This window comes from Equus quagga, chromosome 12 (genome assembly GCF_021613505.1).
Source record: "Equus quagga isolate Etosha38 chromosome 12, UCLA_HA_Equagga_1.0, whole genome shotgun sequence".
In the NCBI taxonomy this organism is placed as follows: Eukaryota; Metazoa; Chordata; class Mammalia; order Perissodactyla; family Equidae; genus Equus; species Equus quagga.
In genome coordinates this window covers 21436432-21455426 of record NC_060278.1, presented here as the reverse complement: position 1 = coordinate 21455426, position 18995 = coordinate 21436432, and positions in this window count along the sequence as shown.

The window sequence follows — 18995 nt, the reverse complement described above, 5'->3', positions numbered from 1 at the left end:
GAGTCACACAGAGATGCATGAGTTTGGACCCTGGCTAGACTTCAAGGGCAACAGAAGAATCTCAAAAGGAAAATTCCAGAAGAGGATCTTCCCCCAAGGACACTCTGAGGATGAGGGCAGGCTACAGAAGTTGATTTCAAGAACAATGAGAAACCAGTTGAGGTTCTTTCTAGAAGTGTTGTATTCACGGCCATTCAAATGAGAGGGAGAGCCGCTACCTCCTTGCTTAAGCTCCGGAAGGAGCGGGGATCTGGAAGGAGGATCTTGGGGGAGGTGAGGATGCCTTGAAGATGAGCTCTATTCTTAAGTGTAGTCTAGAGCACCCAAAATAAAACACTTGCATTGTGAAAAGTGATTTGAGTGGAGGCGTATTAAAATAGAGCCCGAGGAACCATTTCAGAGGAATTGCCTTGCACGTCTTATTTTCTTTATCTTCCAAACTGGACCAAACCGCCAACATTCCAAGAAGTCAGTAAGGACAAGCATACCCTGTATGTAAGGACTGATAAACTGGACTTTGCTCTGATGAGCGAATCTCAACCGATCTACAAAGTACAAACCTAGCCTGACCTCTTCTAGCACCAATGACCTCTTCCTTAATACAACTCACCTCATCCTCCCCTTTTCCCATAAAAACCCTAAGCCCCTTTCCTGGAATCGGAACACATTTTTGGTTTCTACTTGAATCTGTGTCTCCCGAATTACAATTCTAATTGTCCAAATAAACATCTGCCGTTTAAATTGTAGTGGATTTTTCCCTGGTCGACAGTATAGAGCCTCATTAATAACAAGAGTGGTTTAAATTCTACTCAACTCCAATGAGTTTTTTGGTGTGTGTCAGAAGTTGTCCACCAGTCCAGTACGCAGAGCGCGCGCCTTCCCCCAGAGGGAAGATCAGTGGAGTTAGACAGCCTGGGGACCACACTCCAGCTCTGCCACGCCATCCTGCCTGCCCTACCCAGTGGGTCGCAACCTTCACCAAAGAAGCTCCACGCTCCTCTGTTTTATGCTGGGCTTCCACATAACGTTTCAATTCATAAAAGTATCCTTCTCCTTTAAATTTTCTTTCTTTGTTTCTTTTTTTTTGAGGAAGATTAGCCCTGAGCTAACTACTGCCAGTCCTCCTCTTTTTTGCTGAGGAAGACTGGCCCTGAGCTAACATCCGTGCCCATCTTCCTCTACTTTTTATGTGGGACACCTACCACAGCCTGGTGTGCCAAGCGGTGCCATGTCCGCACCCGGGATTCAAACCGGCGAACCCCGGGCCACTGATAAGTGGAACGTGCGAACTTAACCGCTGTGCCACCAGGCCGGCCCCTAAATTTTCTATCAAAGATTTGAAAACCATTGTGTATAAGGCTCCCTAATGTCAAACACCGTAGGCCAAGAAAAAGGAAGACCCGCCCAAGAGTCACAGAGCTCGTTAATGGCAGGTGTAGGATGTATTTGTTTCCTGTTGCTGCTGTAACATATAACCATAAACTTGGTGGCTTAGACAACTCAAATGTATGACCCACAGTTCCAGAGGTCAGATGTCCAACATGGGTTTCACTGGACTAAAACCAAGGTGTTGGCAAGATTGCATTCCTTCTGGAAGCTCTAGGGGAGAACCTATTTCATTGCCTTTTCCAGATTCTAGGGGCCACCCACATTCTTTGGCTTGTGACTCCAGCCAACAGTCTCATGGCTCCGACCTCCACTTCCTTCATCACATCTCCTTCTCTGGCTCTGACTTTCCCACCTCCCTCTTATGAAGACATTTGTGATTACATTGGGCCTACCCGGATAATCCAGGAATATCTTCCCATCTCACAATTCTAAACACATCCACGTATGCAAAGTCCTTTTTGCCACGTAAGGCATCATATTCACAGGTTTTGGGAATTAGGACATGGACATCTCTGGGGGGCCTTTATTCTACCTACTGCATAGGACCAGAACCCAGTTCTGTTGACTCCCAGCCCAGGTACCCCTACAGCTCAGGTCCTCACTCCCCATCCATCCTCTTGGGCTCCTCAGAGTTCAAGGTCATCCCTGAGGCTCAGAGACAGCAGTTGAGCTGTACAGCAGCAAAGGATTTCCTCTTGAAGTTGTGGTTCATCATTTTGCACACCCAATATACCCCTGGTACTTCATACCCCTCCCCCCAATATTACCTAAGTCCTTAGAAGGAAGTGGTGTGCCCCTTAGTGAATCCTTGGTGGTCCGCTGAAAAGGGTTAGGAAGTAGGCTCTTCAGCCAGGAATGAAAATAGTACTGCTTACCTTCTGGTGTACCTCTTGAGAACTAGGATGAGAAGACGAGGGAAGAGATGCGAGCTGAGCTGATGGCATCGGTAGGTCCGTGTGAGGCCAGGACAAAGGAAGTGTGCTCACGGGAACAGTAAAGGACTGGCACCTGGCACTGCCCAGCAGAGAAGTCACCTCGACTAACCACTCAGAGCCCCCTAAGCCAAGAAGGGTTGACAGGAGAAGAAATAGAAGGGAGCTCTGCCCAGAAAACACACCAGGAATCCTACAGGCCTCCGTGCGTTTGCCAGGGTCCCTCTCCCTCCCGCTGTAGGAATGACAAAATTCCAAAGGTGTTACCATTTTCTACCACAACAAGCTGGCACGAGGAAGGCTGCAGGCCTTGGAGAGGAGGAGCCAGGAGGGAGAAGGGTGACAGGAGGGTGTTAACTGGGATCGAAGAACCAAACCTCAGCCTCCCATCCCCAGCACCGAGTGGACGAACAGGAGTAACCGGGAGCCAAAGGCCGGATCTTCCTGACAGCGCAGAGAAATCCAGCCAGGAGAGGTTTAATGATAGCTGGGGACGAATGATGAGGATTCTTCAAACGAAGACAAATTATCTTCTCTTATCTGGGAGAGGGATAATCATTAACTAAGAGAGGTCATCTTCAGTTTGATCTCAGGAGAGAAACTGGCAGGTTCAGAGGGTCGGCTTCACGGGCGTGTGACAGGCAGTCCCCCAGGGCCCCATGCCCAGAAAGACCTCATATGTAGTTTATTGCTGTGCTGTCACCATCTTGAATTTATTCACCATCTTCAAACAAGAGGCCCCTCATTTTCACTTTGCACTGGGCCCCACAAAGCACGTGGCTGGTCTACAGGTATATCATACATGTGTTTGTATAGGACTAAGGATTAAGAAGACAAAATGCTCAGGGTCTCCACCTACAAGGTGGGTATCTAATCTAGTCACTCAGACAAAACTCAGCAGAGAATTCTCTGCCACCCTCCTCCCACTCCCACATACACAAGCACACACCTAGAATCCCAGGCTTCCCTTTGGCACTACTGACCACGCCAAACTGCAGTTTCAAGCGTGCAGATGGGACCAGGCCATCATCTAGGGATGCTGAAGCATATTTCATCACATTTCAGGGAAATAATGTAATACTCAGCTGATAGGTCATACGCATTTCCACCACGGCTCAGTGAATTCAAGAGAAGAGCTGAATTTCAAAACGAGTTTGAACATTTGGAACTTCAGTTCTTTAACAGACTCAGTCACCACCATCAGAACAAGATTTATAAAACAAAAAGGAAAAGGAAAACAACACTGCAAAAAAAAAGTGAAGGAAAATTTCCTTATAAGGTGGTTGTGAGGTTTAAGTGAGATGTCCTTAACGGATCGTCTAGAACACTGCATGTAGTAGCTGCTAAATGAAGAAATGTTCATTCCTTTTTTCTTTTCCAAAACCCTCTTTGTATACTCTTCTTTTCTTCCAATCTTGCCAAGTAAATTACGGCCTTAAGCATCACCTGCCCCTCTGTTACCTAATGTTACAGATGGAATCGTGTCCCCCCTTCACATTCATATGCTGAAGTCCTAAACTCTAGTACCTCAAATGTATTTGGAGATAGAGCCTTCATAGAGGTAATTATGACAAAATAAGGTCATTGGGATGGGCCCTAAACCAATATGATTGGTTACCTTATAAGAAGAGGAGAGTGTGACACAGACAGGTATGGGAGGAAGACCATATGAAGACAGAGGGAGAAGATGGCCATCGACAAGCCAAGGAGAGAGGCCTCAGAATGAACCAACCCTGCCCACACCTTGATCTTGCACTTCCGGCGTCCAAAATTGTGAGAAAATAAATTCCTGTTGTTTAAATTGTTAACACCCAGTCTGTGGTTCTCTGTTTTGGCAGCCCAAGCAGGATAACACACCTAACATCATCAGAATTCTGGTTCTTGGATAGAGGCAAGCCTACGGTGCCAAGAATAATGAAGCATTTTTTTTTTTTTATCAGAAAATGCCTTAAAGAGGGTAGCGCTGCTCCTTAGGAACCTGGTGGCTAGACACTTTGCAGGGGTGCTCAGCTGGTGTTTCTTCTTCTGGGGACCCATTGCCTCCGTGTACACAGAAGCCCCTGTACTCTGCAGAAGGAAGGAGGGTGTGAGTTTGGGTGTCATCGGTCAGTCATGCCAGCCCAACGCACCAAAATGTTCACATACTTCTGGGCCCTGTTCCAACCTCAAGAGAAGACTTTTCTTAGTCTTAATACAAGCCCTGAGCAGCAAAGCACACACGGAGTCAGCCTTCTGCCCAAGGCCCAGGCTGAATTAGCACCCAAATTCTGAGTAATCTTCTGGTCTAATGGCTTTACTTGTGTTCCCTAAGGAAATTTCAGGCCAAGAGCTGGAAATGGAGGATGTGTCTTACCATTTAGGTATTTCTAATTCCTGGGGAATTAATTATGAGGTGCCATGAAATTGGGATCAAGGTAGGAATGACCAGGAGACCTTAAGACACCATTCCTAACAACCACCACTTCTGCAAAGTTTTCTCATTGTCGACACCATGTTAAGCACCCGACATTTTTCTCCCAAGAAAGATTTCAGTAACACAGAGGAAGGAGCCTGCATTGAGAAAAGCACCAAGAGTTGGGTCTACGTATTCTGGGTGTCAGGGAAAGAGTTTCTCCAGGTGATCAGCCACTTTGTCCATCACCACGTCAACTGCTTCTCACTGGATATGCACCTATGTACCTGGATCCTCAGGTACATAATGACTCCTTTCTCCTGAACCCTCTCCAACATATATTATTTAATAATAATATAGTTTTTAATTAACTTATTTACTTACACCCTGTCTTGTTCTGAAAAGTATTTAAGGCAACTCATAGACAGATATACTGCATATGGCAAAAGGGCATTCACTGATTCAAACACAAGCAGCAGGAAACAAAATCCTTTGTGTTTACCTGTATCCACAATTTCTAGAGCTCTTCATTTCTTCCTGTGGGTTCAGGTTACTATCTGGTGTGATTTAATTTTAGCCTAGAGGACTTCCTTTACGTATTCATACAGGGAAATTCTGCCAGTAACAAATTCTCTCAGGGTTTGGGGGGTAATATCTGGGAATATGTTTATTTCACCTTCATTTTAATTAATAGTTTCATTGGATATAGACATCTTGGTTGACATTTGTTTTCTATTTGAGCATTTTGAGTATGTGGTCCCACACCTGTGGTCTCCATTGGATGTCAGCCATTAACAATATTAGTGTATTGTATATGGTGAATTGTTTTCCTCTTCCTATTTTCAGGATTTCTTCTTTGTCTCTTTCTTTCAGTAGTTTGATTACGATGCGTCTAGATGTGGTTCTTTCTGTGTTTATTGTATGGGAATTCATTGAGCTTTGGGGTCTATGGATTAACGTTATTCATCAGATTTGGAAATTTTCAGTCATTATTTATTCAAACATCTTCCATTCTTTTCCTTTCTTCTCTCTTTTGGAGACTCCCATTACGTGTATTTTGGTATGCTTAATATTTTCCTGTGTCTCTAAAGCTCTGTCTTTCTTCAATCTTTTTTCCTCTGTGTTGTTCAGATTGTATAATATCTAATGATTTATCTTCATGTTCACTGATTCTTTCTTCTGCTGTCTCACATCTGCTCTTGAACCCACTAGTGAATTTTTCACTTTGGTTATTGTACTTTTCAACTCCAGTATTTCCATTTGGTTTCTTTTTATAGTTTTAATTTCTTTATTGAGATTCCATATTTATTGAGACATTGTCATCATTTTTCTTTAATTTTTAAAATACGGTTCCCATTAGTTCTTTGAATCTTTTTTTTTAAGGTATGCTTTTTTTTTTGGCAAGAGAGATTGGCCCTGAGCTAACATCTGTTGCCAATCTTCCTCTTTTTTTTCCTCTCCCTAAAATCCTAGTACATAGTTGTATATCCCAGTTGTGAGTCATTGTAGTTCTTCCGTGTGTGATGCCATCACAGCATGGCTTGATGAGCGGTGTGTAGGTCCGTGACCAGGATCTGAACCAGCAAACCCAGGCTGCTGAAGTGGAGTGTGTGAACTTAACCACTGTGCTACCAGGCCAGCCCCGTGAATCTGTTTACAACAGCTCTTTTGAAGCCTTCATCTGCTGACTTCAACATCTGGACCCATTCAGAGTCAATTTCTATTTACTGCTTTTTTTTTCTGAGTATGGGTCACACTTTGCTATCTGTTTGCACGTCTTGTAATTTTTTTTTTTTAGTGACAACTGGATGTTTCAGATAATATTAATTTTAGGTCATATTTTAGTAACTTTGGATTCTGATTTCTTTTCCCGAGGGCTTTATTTTAAACTTGCCCGCACTTGAACTGCAGAATCTCTTCTCCCCACAGTGTGTAGCTACTGATGTCTCTGCTTGGGTTTTTTATTCCTATTGTTATTTTTCAGCCTGATTTCCTAGGGTTTGCCCCATGCCTGTGCAGCTTAATGGCCAGCCAATGAATTTGGGCAAAAGTTTTCTCAAATACCACAAGCCTGTAAAGCTTCCACTTCTGCACGTAGACATGTGTGAGGTTGGGGGAGGGCATCTGAAGTTCAGCCATTGTGAAGTTGGCCTGGGTTCTCACTTTCTAGTGGGCTCTCTTGGGTCTCCGCTGCACAGGTTCATAGTTTCCCAGTCAGTGGGGATGTGCGGAGAGCCCATCTCAGCCCTTCTATGGCTCTCCCATTCCAAGGTTTTCTCTTAAATTTATGGCTGGTTCGACCAGGAGCACAGTCTACAGAGTTGTGAGTTTTCCCCACGCGTTTCCTGCCAAGTTCTCTGTTGTTGTCAACGCTGTGGGTTTTTGCCCTCCGCCCAAAACTGACCTGCCCACTTTGGAAGCAAACTTGACATTTTTTCTGGGCAGGCCCTTGCTGATAAAACTGTGGACAGAACCGGGGAAGAGGGTGAGGACAGAAGCAGACGGGACGAAAAAGCCACAGACCCAACTCTTCTTGCCTGAAACTCTAACTGTTTTCCATGAGTTAACGCTTCTCAATTTGTTGTCTGCCTTTGGCCAATTTCCAGAGCCCAGAAATGGCTGCTTTTGACAATTTTGTCCAGTTTTATACTTGTCTTAGGGGAGAGAATTTACTGGACCTTTTCATGCTGCCATAGCTGCAAGTTTGGCCTCTGAAGTGCATTTTTTAAAACTGTAAATGTGATGGGGGCACGAATTGCCCAGTTGTCTACTGTCTCTACCACCCCTGTGGTCCCACACTTGTTTTGCTTCATTAACTTAAATTACCCACCTGACCCTGAAGCATTTGAGCTTATGAATTATGGTCCACAGGGGTGACACCTCGATAATGTCCTAAAAGTGTAACGGAATGTGCCAAATAGTGCTAATCCTTCCACAAACATCTGCCTTATTAAAAGGCCCGTGTGGGGCCAGCCCTGTGGGGTAGCAGTTAAGTTTGCACATTCTGCTTCGGGGGCCCAGGGTTCGCCAGTTTGGATCCCGAATGTAGACCTAGCATTGCTCATCAAGCCTCATTGTGGCAGGCGTCCCACATATAAAGTAGAGGAAGATAGGCATGGATGTTAGCTCAGGGCCAGTCTTCCTCAAAAAAAAAAAAAAAAATTTACAAGGTCTGTATGTCAGATCCTCTCAGATAGGAAAGCCTTCAAGAGAAGGTCTTTGCCTTCAAGGCCCCTAAAATCCCGGGGCAGACAAGGAGCATGGCTACAAATAACCCACAATGCAATGCCTGGAGTCTATGATACCACAAGAACATTCTCTGTAGACTGGGAAGGACAAGAAAAGATTTCTTAAGCTGATGACAAGCAGACCCTTTCCATGGTTTGGCAAGTTTCTCTTCAATGACTAAATATTACTTAGGTACTTTTACTTGGGTACTTGGAATGGAATTGCTTGAGCTGGAGAGAATAAACTGGTGCACCCTAACACAGAGAGAAGAATCTGAGGTGCTGAATATGATGGGGTGCTAGGTGCCATCTTGCTGCTGGTGGAATGTGGATAACGAGCAGAATACTGAATCAGGAACCAAAGACTCAGGTTCTAGCCCCAGCTCTGCAACTACCCAGCTGTGAGATTTGGGGCTGATCATCTACTATTTTGAGAAAACCGTTTCTGCCTCTGTAGAACGAGGAAGAGGTGGGGAAGGGGAAATCATTTTTAGTTCAAATGCTCTGTGGTTCTGAGGGAGAAGGAGGTAGCCTTTTTCCTACAGTCTCTAGAAGATACGATTATTTTTGTTCCCATGTATGATAAGGACTGGTCACCAGATTTGCCCAAAGCAATAATCCCCAGAGTGGTTAAGCAGGGTTCCTGAATATTTTTGAGTTTATTTTAGTAAAATGTTTTGAAAACCTGATGCAAGTGATGACATCTTTATCCGGGGAGTAAAAAGCACATACTCCTACACACAAAATGTTACATGTAATCTCAGGGAATTGACACAGCCCTGGAAGCCCAGGTTAAGGACTCCCAAGAGAAAACAATGAAAAAGAGACCGAGATGAGCTGCACATTCTTGAACTCAGCCCTGGCTGTTGTAGACCTCCCATTCTTTTTAAAAGTCAGAGGAAAACAAAAGTGAAGGTGTGAATTAAAAACTAACCTAGAAAAATCTATTATAGAAAACGGAAACTGTTCATTGCTGAGAAAGGCGGACACGAGAATAAGAAAACCTCACTCTTCACAGAATCCCATGCCCGAAGGAGGAATGGAAAATGAAAGGCATTAATATTTATCATAGCCAAAGAAGGCAAAACTGCAGGAAATGATTAGCAAGGCTGCAACAGCAATTAGAACCAAAGACAGGAAGCTGCAACGGGAGGCACATCTCATTAGTTAATTTGAATGCAAGACCGCGGGGGGCTATTTCCGCTGGATGGCTCAGGGGAACCTTTGATCCTTCCATAGAAAGAGCACTCGGAGATCATCTGGAGTTATTCTTCTCTCTCCTGCCCCTTCTTTTCGCCCTCTCCCTTTGGGAAAATGGAGAAGGAATTCAGCTAGGCTAAAGGAGCATTTTTTATCTGAACTCCTAGAACACTTCTGTTTGGTGTTCATTTTGAAATCAAGATTAGATCATTTTACGGAGAACCAGCCCAAAGACGAAGGTGTCAATGTGGCGGACAGACACCTACGCTGAGAAGAGGAACAGCAGAGCCCAGGGGCCAACATGGCCTTTGATTTCATGCTTAATGCTGCTCATCCTGCTCAGAGCTGGAGGACTGCCAGGTCAGAGGTTACCGAGCACCCTCGGCAGGGACTCCCGAATCCCACAGAATCACAAGCAACTCTGCCATTATCTGCTGCCAGTACTACTGCGGTGTTACGAGCTCCCAGGTCACTTAGGGAGAAGGGTATCAGGCACAGAAGGACGAGATCCACGGCGCAGGACTTGGGTTCGAAAGACAAAATGCAGCGCTCTGTTCCTTCTCCTCTGCACTTTTTCCTGTCTGGAAGTCAGCATCCACGTGCAGTTTGAATTGCCTTGTGGTGAGGACCATGCCACACAGGGAGAGCTCCTCAGGGGGTTTCCATGTCATTCGTGTTTTATTCTCCAAAGGCATGATTTTCTGACCAAACACAAAGGAATCAGTCAACTTTAGGCAGCTCCCTCTGAAGCGTTAGAACCACTGCGTTTTGGACATGGCAGCAAAGACCACTCATGTTCATCATTTCCTTCCACTTTCTTTGTCTGTGTTTTCTTTTCCACCAGTCACTCACAGGGTGATCAACGGTAAGGTGAAATAAAGATTCTCTCAACATTGCCCTGTGTTCCCCGAACTCCACATTTACCCATCCAGCTGCCCGAAGCTCCATGTGCATGTCTAACCAGGCATCATCAATTTGACTCGTCCAAAGCAGAACTCTCGATTCTCGCCCCCAAACCTGCTCCTGCACCAAGTGTTCCTAAGGGAAGAGCTTGGGAGTATCCTAATTCCTCTTATTGTCCCCCATGCCACATCCAATCCATGTCCCCCGACAAATTCTGGGCTCTAACTTCAGGATCTGACCACATTTCACTGTTCCTACTGCAACACTGGGGGCCAGGCCACCTGGAAAGATGAAAGGGCTTCCTTACTGTCCCCCTTACTCTCTACATGGCAACAGTGGTCCTTTGAATGCTGAGTCAGATCCTAATATCTCAGGTTCAAAATCCTCCGAATGCATTCCATCTGTCTCTGAATTTAATCAGTCCTTGCTGTAGCATGTGAGGCTGTGTTCCTGGCTGCCTTTCTGACGCCCTCTCCCTCACTCCCTGCTCTCCAGCCCTCCAGCCTCCATGCTGTTTCCAGAGCACTCCAAGCTCACTCCTACCTCAGGACATTTGCACACACTGTTCCCCCTGCCTGGAGAGCTCTCTCTGTATCCCTGATATCTGCAAGGCTCACCTCCTCACTTGCTTCTCTGCTCAGTTGTCAACTCATCAGAGAGGGCTTCCTGGCCACGCTGTCTAAAACAACAGCACATCTTTCTCTCTCCCTTAACCTTCTTTACTTTTCTTCATAGCACATATCATTACCTGACATCACTATATATCCTTTGTGTTTAAAAAAATTTATCTTTCTGAGTAGGAATTTTTGTCTTGTTCTCCCCTATTTCCCTAGGACCTAAATGTATCTGGCATATAAAAGACAGTAAATAAATATTTTTGAATGAATGTTATTGGTCATCCTGCCTAGATGGGTGTATAATGGTATTAACTATTTTCTTTTTTATAGTGAAATGTCACACACACAAAAGAGCATATGATGTATATGTACAACTTAAAGAATAAGAATAAGTAGATACCCACGTATTACCAGGAAGTGTGCTGACAAGATCTTCTGAGGTACCAAAATAGATTTTTATACCAAGTCCACGTACTAAATTCTTTCACATTATGTGTCACTTAGAACTCTCTTTGATGGAAGTACCAAAAAGCAAACTCAAACTGGCTTAAACAACAAGGAAATGTATTGTATAAAGTCGCGCACACACACAAAAAGCCAGAGGTAGGGGGAGCTTTAGGCAAACGTTGATCCAGTGGTTAGAGGATGTCACCAAAGTATCATTTCGATCCTTCTCTCCATCCTGCCTTCCTTGGTAGCAGCCTCACGCTCAGGCTGACTCATTAATGGTGGCAAGATGGCTTCTGATAGATCCAGGCTATATGCTACTTCTTCCATGACAAAGAGCTTCTAGACAAAGAGTGTGCACCTTTACCATAGCATCATGAGCTAGGGATGCTGGGAGAACTCTGACTGGACTTGCTTGGGTCCTCTACTCACCTCTGGACCCATCACATGCCCAGGGGAATGCAGCATGCTGATTGCCTTAGCTGAGCTCAATGGAGAGAGAAACACACAGATCCCCAAATAGAAAATAGGCACTGTGGCAAAGGCGGTAATACAAGCTGGGGTGGCATTCACAAACGTCCACTGTGCCCCTACTCGCCAAGGAGCTCCTGATACCTGTAGTTCAGAGCCGATTTTATCTAGTTGTAGATACAGTCTGACAAGTTTGGTGTCTGCTCTCCCAGCCCACAGCAAGTGGGAGAGCACTTGGAACAGACAGATTGACAAAAACAGGCAAAGGCACCAAGTAGACACAAGATTCCAAAGACAACCATTTAGCCACAAGGTCAAAAAGACCAACGCCGTGGCTCATTGATGATATCACTGAATTACACCTCAGTCTAACAGTAATATTACAATGACCCTAAGGAATAAAACAGTTAAGCTGTATCCACTGGAGAACATTTAGGAAGAAAAAAGGATACTTTGTGGATTTTGAAGAGATTCCACCAAACGTGAACCATTACAATGGTGACATTCAAAGAGATAAGTTTCAGTTCTCCCAAACGATACCAACCAAATGAGCCGCTGTTAGCTATAATTATAAAAATTATAGTGAGATGAAAAACCATCCTTTCCATGGTTTCAGGGAATTCCTACCTATTACAGACCTATTATTAAAAGAAAATTATAACAATTTAAGGCTTTTTCATAAAGAGCAATAAGTAGTCCCTTTCAACCTCAAAAGTTAAAAAGGGGAACTTAAGTCTGAGGTCGCTGGATTTCCTGCTTCTCGGAAGAAGTATGTTGGAGCTAGCTACATATTCAATACTTACTGAGAACGTGAACTTTTTTTCTTTTTTCTTTTTTTTTTTTAGCTTGAACGGTCCTGAGAACATTTTGAGCAAGAGGCAGAGGGTAGCACGACTCATGGTCTTGCACATGGAACAATCACGATACAAACTAGTGAAGTAACTCACTTCTGGGGAGCGCTGAGTCCACGCTGCAGTAGAACTTCTGATATTGGTCCATCTCTAAATTGTGTGGGGCTGTTGATTGTTTTAAGGGACTAAAGACAAAAAAGAGAGGAACCAAGGTCAGAGACTGAGTAAGAGATGAGATTCCATCTGGGGACTCCACATGGGGGATTTTGTTCAATTTTTAAAATCAGTTTTGCACCCCAGAGTCCATAATTTCTTTTTCAATCTTGTAAAGTAGAAACAGCAGACAGTCCACAAAGTGATATAATCTGAGGGCCACTTAGGAAAGGCCTATGCTCTAAATTCTTTCTCTACCACCATTGCGAAATTCCACCCACAGAGATTACTGGGGGAAGAACAGGTATTTCTCCATCTTCAGGGACCCCCTAAAAAATAGCATATATTCCTGAGAGACATAAGGCCCTGGGCGATGAGCAACAAGCTGGGCAGCTCTGAAAAGGAGAAGGTGTGTGGGATCGGGGAACTGAAATCGAGAGCCGAGTGTTACACTGGCTTATTTCTCTTACCTTAATCCAACCTCACTTGCAGTCGTCCTTCATGCTCGACCCTTCTGAGTCTTTTTCCCTGATCTGGAATAGCCCACTTAAGCTCTTGTCATCTCAGAGAAGCCCTTCGGTCTCCAATCCTGGCCTCCCCCTCCTGGGCCTTGTTCCAGCTCCCCTGACAGGTGCGCCTCAACACACCTGTGAGTCTGCTCGGGCTGCCATCCCACAGCACCACAGGCCGAGGGGCTTGAGCAACAGAAATGCATTTTCCTACCATTCTGGAGGCTGGAGGTCTGAGATCATGTGTGGGCAGGGCTGGTTTCTGGTGAGGCCTCGCTCCTTGGCTTGTAGACGGCGGTCTTCACGTGGTCTTCCACGTGTCTGTGTCCTAATATCCTCTTTGTATAATAACACCAGTCAGATTAGATCAGGGCCACCCTAATAACCTCATTTTAATTTATTTGCCTCTTTAAAGACCCTACCTCCAAATACAGTGGCATTCTCAAGTCCTGGGGGTTAGGGCGTCAATATATGAATTTGTGTGGGGACACCATTCAGCCATAACCATACCTGACTTTAAAGAGTCCCCTCTAGGCCCTTGGTTCCTTTCCTGAAACACTGCCCCTCGATCCATTTCAAATGCATCATAGCAGGTTCTCTGCGGCAGGATTTTCTAGTCTGAAGCCATCCTGGAAAACATTCGGCAGGACACGGTGCATTTAAATGTGGAGGTCAACCCCTCAGGCAACTCGTTGGGGGGCTGGTTGGTTTTGTCAGAATTACAATTGGGGTCCGTATGGGGTACCTCGAATTGCCCATGGGACCACTCAGTCTGGATTGGGCCTCTTTGGTGATGGGCACACTCTGATTTTCTGAGAAGCCTAGATCCAGGCGGAGAGTGGCCTCCCGCCAGCCACTGCCAGCCAGGGCTGCCAACTGGAAACTACAGCATTCCAGACCTAAAGGAAAAAATGGCACCGCCACCGAAATAAAACCCAAAGGCCTCATTTCCTCTCCTGGTTGAATCCCAGGGATTATGGAAATCCAGAAGCTGGCAGCATCGGCCCAGATCTGTGATCAAGGCAATCCCTCCGGCTCCGTTTCAGGTTTCATCACGCAAGCTGCATACCTGGCCGAAAGGAGGCCCCTTGGTCAGGGTTTGCCCTGAGTCATTTCGGGCTCCAGTCTCCACAGACTGTAGGTATTCTTGGAATGGGTCACTCTGAGGCCACTGTGAGGAGCCCCTCGGGGCTTCAGCCCTCCCTTTTTCACCCCGATCCTCCTCCCCTGACACCCCACCCCATCCCCCACCCCACCACCCTCACCACCGGGCTGGTTTCAGGGTCCAGAAAGAACAAGGTAAATTCTATGCATTATTCCCTTCACTCAGTGGCTACAGCCACTGTCCAACGCCCGGAGAATTCAGGACTGGACGGCGCTCCTACGCAGCGTCCTCGGACCAGGGCCTCATGGAACATTCTCCAGGCAGCCTCAAGTAGTTCACAGACATACCCTTAACTAGCCCAAGAAAGAAGTCTTCCCGTGCTCTTTCCCCTCCCCAAGAAAGAAAGGAACCAAACCCCTCTTCTGGAAATCCTTAAAAACAGGCAAAGGCTCATGTTTGTGCTGGAGGACGTGTGACCCCACAGTGCACCGTCTCCTGGGGCCCGGTGCTACCCTCTGATCTGGAATCCCGCCCAGTGGTTTGAACAGCACTGGCCGGCTCCACAGGGATCCCCAGGAACACAGGATGAACCGGATCCCCCAGTCACGATTACTGTGGACCTCATGACCTGTCCCCGCTTCAGCACCAGCGCTGTTCTGATTCAGCTGCTCCAGGAACACGGACCCCGTGTTGTCTGCAGTCACCTGTTTGTGATACTGCATTCTCTGAGGATGTTCTGCTCTGAGATGCTAACGCTCTGGCCATTCTCCGAGTCCCTATGGGCCCTTTTCATTTTTTTTTTTTTTTTTTTTGAGGAAGATTAGCCCTGAGCTAACATCTGCTGCCAATCCTCCTCTTTTTGCTGAGGAAGACTGGCCCTGAGCTAACATCCATGCCCATCTTCCTCTACTTTATATGTGGGATGCCTACCACAGCACGGCTTGCCAAACGGTGTCATGTCTGCACCTGGGATCCGAACCGGTGAACCCCAGGCTGCTGAAGTGGAATGTGCGCACTTAACTACTGTGCCACCAGGCTGGCCCCCCATGGTCCCTTTTAAAGAGCAACACGCATCAGTGACATGCATGTCTCTCTAGAATCTCCCATTGTGCCCTTTCCTTCTGGTTCCATCAAACTTGCTGGAAAACTGCCTGCATTCAACCCTCCTGTGCCTTTGAGCCATTCTCGGACTGCTCCCTTGCCTTCCTCCCCAACCTTCTGCCTCCCCCTCTCAACCCTCTAGTCCCTTCCTTACCCCCTTCAATTTGATTTCCATCTGCTCCAAATAAGCTTCATTTTTAAAACAGTGACTGCCTTCCATCTGCCAGGTGCTGAGGGAAACGACCACGGGACCCTGGCTGCAAAGAGATCAAAGATCTTCTGCTCCACCAGGGGTGCTCAGTAAGACAGGCGTGCCAGCAGACAGAACGTTTCAGCACCATACAAAGAGAAAGAGAGAGAAAGGAGGAGGTAGGGATGTGTCGGAGACACTCAGGGACTCTCCATGAAGGAGACAGTGTATAAGGTGAGCTTCAAGGACTAGTGAGGTGTTATTTTTTGTCGTTTTTTTTGGTGAGGAAGATTGGCCCTGAGCTAACATCTGTTACCAACCTTTTTTTGCTTGAGAAAGATTGTCGCTGAGCTAACATCTGTGCCAATCTTCCTCTATTTCTATGTAGGATGCCACCTCAGCATGGCTTAATGAGTATGCTAGGTTCCCACAGGGGATCCGAACCTGTGAACCTGGGCGGCGGAAGTGGAGGCCCTGAACTTAAGCACTACACCACCCACCAGGCCGGTCAACCTGCAAGAACTTTAACAGGGCAGGATGTGAGCAGGGACAGCACAGGAAGGCGGGGCGGGGGCATCTGAGTGAAGAGGTAATCTGGGGGCCAGACAGAGGAAGGTAGAGCTGAAGAGGCGAGGCTGGATTTGGTGAGCCCCTGAGTGCGGACTTGGCTGTGAGGAGCGTGTATCAGGTGACAGTAACACCTCACAAAGTGGGGCTTGATTCCAGCGTGTCTGCTTATTAGTAACGAGGGAATTGAGTCACGATTACGAATGCAATAGATCCCTAAATTCTTGTAGCCACGCCTCTTGGTCCTGTTCCACGCGTGAAACAGAGCAAGGAGAGAACTGTACGGCCTCATAATGAGTAAATGACTTCAGACTCTTAACACGAGCAGGGCCAAAAGTCTTCAGTCTTGAGTCTCCCCTGGAAAAAGTACAAGCGTGTGCCAAGTAAATCAACCTTGGGAAGAGGAAGGGGTCCTTGCCTGCCCCCTCCCACCTCTCTGAAACTTGTGTGTGGGTGGGAGGGGGGGTTCCAGCAGTGTGTGAGGAGCAGCGGGCCCTCCCACCTCACCCCTCCTCATTGGTTCCCTCCCAATTTGACTTCTGCGAGAACTGGGTCATCACTTCACAATCTTGAAACAGCTGCCAAGAAAGCTCTCTCCCCCGGGCTGCATTCGCTGCTCCTGGAAGGCAAGCCATGCGTGGTGAAAGGGGAGGCCTGGAGATAGCGAACAGCGCCGGCGGGGATAGTGATCGGGCGGGGAGGGTGGTCAGCCGCGGGCTGGTGCTGAAATGTCACGCTGCTTGGCATACGCGGATCCTCCTGTTTCGGTTACTAGATACTTTTTCACTTATTTAAAGATATCCGGTTAATGTCATCCTCCAGGGATGTGTTTGCTGGGCAAGACGATGAAGACTATGTGTGTGTGTATATATATATATATATATATATATATATTTTTTTTTTTTTTTTTTTAAAGATTGGCACCTGAGCTAACAACTGTTGCCAATCTTCGTTTTGTTGTTTTTTTTTAAGGATTGGCACCTGAGCTAACAACTGTTGCCAATCTTTTTTTTTTTTCTGCTTTTTTTCCCAACCCCCCCCCCCCCCCCATAGTTGTGTATCCCAGTTGCAGGTCCTTCTAGTTGTGGGATGTGGGACGCCGCCTCAACATGGCCTGACGAGCGGTGCCATGTCCGCGCCCAGGATCCGAACCCTGGGCCGCCGCAGCAGAGCGCACGAACTTAACCACTCGGCTACGGAGCCGGCCCCTATTTCTAAGATATATTTAAATATCCTTTTTCCCCCCAATCCAATATTTATGTTTTTTTCCAATTGTCTGAAAACTATTTTGCCCAAAATCCTAATGTGCTATTCTATCACTGCCTAGCTTTAATAATACACCACGGGGGAGTCGGGGTGGGTGAAATGGGTGAAGGGGGCCAAAGGTGCAAACTTCCAGTTATAGAACGAATAAGGCCTGGGGTTGTAAGGTACAGCGTACAGACTGTAGTTAATATACTGTCTTGCATATCTGAAAGGTGCTAAGAGAGTGGATCTTAAAAGTTCTCATCACAAGAAAAACAATTGGTGACTATGTGTGGTGATGGATGTTAACGAGACTTACTGTGGTGATCATTTCTCAATATATACCAATATTGAATCATTACGTTGTACCCCTGAAAGTAACATAATGTTATATGTCAATTATATCTAAAAAAAAAAAAAACCCAACAACCCAAAACACTGCGTTTATAGCAACTCTACCTGTCAGGCAGTGTTCCTGAATTTGTGAAGGTGTGATTGAAGAGAGCTAGCCTGTGGATCAGGAACTATGTCCTTCTGATTCCCTTGGAGCCTCTGTTTCTCCTTCTCAAAGTGGGATATTTGATGTTATTCAGTCGATGAATTAATGTCTGAAGAATATTTTGAGATCAAGGCTTGAATACTACTATTTGAGCTACAGATGTAGCTCATCTTAAGGAACAGAAGCGTTTTTGTGTCAGATCTACAGATGGCCACCAGGCACATGAAAAGACGTTCAACATCACTAATCACCAGGGAAATGCAAATCAAAACCACAACGAGATATCACCTCACGCCCATCAGAATGGCTATAGTTAAGAAGACAAGAAATAACAAGTGTTAGAGATGACGTGGAGAAAAGGGAACCCTCATACACTGCTGGTGGGAATGTAAACTGATGCAGCCACTACGGAAAACAGTATGGAGATTTCTCAAAAAATTAAGGATAGAACTTCCATATGATCCAGCTATTCCACTTCTGGGTATTTATCCAAAGAATGTGAAAACACTAATTTGAAAGGATATTTGCACCCCTATGTTCATAGCAGCATTATTCACAATAGCCAAGACTTGCAAACAACTTAAGTGCCTGTCAACAGATGAATGGATAAAGAAGATGTGAGATACACACACACACACACACACACACACATACACACATGCAATGGAATACTATGTAGCCATGAAAAAGATGAAATTTCGCCATCTGGAACAACATGGATGGACACTGAAGGCATTATGCCAACCGAAATGTCAGATGGAGAAAGACAAATACCATATGATTTCACCAATAAGTGGAAGATAGCAACAACAATAACAAAGAAACACACAGAGAATGGGTCGGTGGTTACCAGAGGGGAAGTGGGGAGGGGGGAGGACAAAAGGGGTACAAGGGTACATGTGTACAGTGACGGATAGTAATTAGTCTTTGGGTGGTGAACACGATGTAGTCCACACAGAAGTTGAAATATAATGATGTACACCTGAAATTTGTATAACGTTATAAACCAATGTTACCTCAATAAAAAAAATTTTAAAAAGAAGTATTCTTGTGTGTAACCTGAATATTCTTAATGCACCAAAGGAGGTCACTATTCAAATGTAACTTTTAGTGATTGCATTTATGAAATGAAAAATTATTTGGCCTTCTTAGAAATGTTTCGGAGGTTTGGAATTTCTTAACACAATTTTTTAACAC